The sequence below is a fragment of the Grammomys surdaster genome, unplaced genomic scaffold (assembly GCF_004785775.1).
Source record: "Grammomys surdaster isolate TR1022 unplaced genomic scaffold, NIH_TR_1.0 126219, whole genome shotgun sequence".
Classification (NCBI taxonomy): domain Eukaryota; kingdom Metazoa; phylum Chordata; class Mammalia; order Rodentia; family Muridae; genus Grammomys; species Grammomys surdaster.
In genome coordinates this window covers 7152365-7154073 of record NW_021621022.1, presented here as the reverse complement: position 1 = coordinate 7154073, position 1709 = coordinate 7152365, and the positions used below count along the sequence as shown (strand labels likewise).

The 1709-nt window shown below is 53.5% G+C and overlaps 1 non-coding gene across 1 annotated transcript; it reads left to right on the top strand.

Moving 5' to 3' along the window:
• The first annotated feature begins 202 nt into the window (after window positions 1–202).
• LOC114613548 lies at window positions 203–330 on the top strand. The gene has a single exon (XR_003710195.1). It is a non-coding gene; the product is annotated as a small nucleolar RNA SNORA17 (small nucleolar RNA).
• Window positions 331–1709: the final 1379 nt, after the last annotated feature.

Here is a 1709-nt window from a genome sequence, read left to right as displayed (position 1 = left end):
GAGCTTTCAGAGGATGTACCTCACACACCAGTGGGCTAAGAAGCAGAGATAACATCCAGGAGCAAGAGGAACTCCAACCTTCAAAGCTCCCTCCCCAGAACTCACTCCCCACCAACCAAGCTCCACCTGCCTAGAAGCTCTACAGATTCAAAGTAATATAAACTGGGAGACAAGCATTTAGAACATGAGCTTAAAAAAAGAACCTGCCCCTAGAGGCATTGCTGGTGTGGTTGCTGTGTCATGTGTGTCCGTAGGTGGCAGAGAGGACAGGCTATGTCTATGCTCAGTGTTCTGATCTATAAACATTGGAATGATTAGTGGCTTAACATTCCCTGAGTAAAGCAAACCTGAGATGACCACCAGTCTGGCAGCAGTCAAGCCAGGATGAGTTCCCAGGCCAGGATGGGGAACAAGCCAGAGACTAAAAGAACCCCACCTGGGACTGTGGGTCCCAGGCAAGAGTAAGCCCAAGATAGCCACTCAAGTGAGCCTGGGTGAGGAGCAAGCCCAAGACAACCAACAGACAAGTGTCATGGAGCCCAGACAGGAAGCTAGCCTGAGATGACCACCAGTTCAGCAGTACACAGGCCTAGGAGTGGGCAGACCATACACAAGATGACCCCTGCCCAGTGCCATAATGCATAGGTGGGGCATAGCACTCCTAAGACCACTCCTGAGGCAATGCCAGACACTCAGAGACCATTGATGTCATTAAGAGGACCCAGTAAATTGTGGAGAAATTAAAGAGAAAGAGAAACAGAAAGATGTGGCACAATGAAGAGAGGCAGAACTGGAAGCTCAAGGGTAATGAGGAACAGCTGATGCCAACTGGGACCATGGTGGGGGCCCCGGCCTATGCTGCCACCAGGGACCGCATCTACATCAGTGTCCCTGCAGCAGTAGGGATCTGTTAACACCAAGGGCCAGGTGGACATCCCTAGTCTGGCTTACTACCCAAGAACAAGTTGATATTTGAAAGCTGTGTAGAACTGGCCCCACCTCTCCCCTGGGCATTGTGGGAGAGCTGGCCCGGAAGCAGGAGAGCAAGGGAGCTGACCACACCCTCAGCCAGCTCCCTCAGCAATACTTAGGAGAGGGGGCCCTACACATTGTAGGAGTTATGGATGAGCTGGCCCCAAGGATATGAGTGTGGAAGAGCTGTCTCTTCCATTCATCTCTCACACAGTGGTGTGGACAAGGGAGAGATACCCTCATCTCTCCTTGCCCCTCCCCCTCACCACCTTTGGCAGGGAAGAGACCTGTCCCTGGAGTCATGAGAGCAGAAGAGCTGTCCCTGCCCCTCTTCTGCTGTAGCACTCAGGAGAGCAGGCCCTGGACCCCACCTGGGCATTGCAGTCGAGCTAACCTTAATAGAGGAGGTGTGGGTGAGCCAGCCTCAGGGGTGTGAGCATGGGAGAACTGGCCCTACAACTTGTCTGCCATATGGCAGTGAAAGCAAGGGAGAGATGCCCTCACCCCTTTCCACTTCAGCAGGCAGGAGAGCTGGCCATGCATCTCACCTAGGCAGCATAGTAGGTAGAGCTGGCCCTGGATGTGGGGATTTGCAGGTGAACAGGCCCCCGAGGACATGAGTGCAGGAGAGGTGGCCCTGCCTCTTGTCTGGTGAGTGGTGGTGCAGAAGAAGGAGAGACACCCTTCCCTCCTTCCTCAGTCCTATATCAACTCCATTGATGAACTTCCAGGATGCA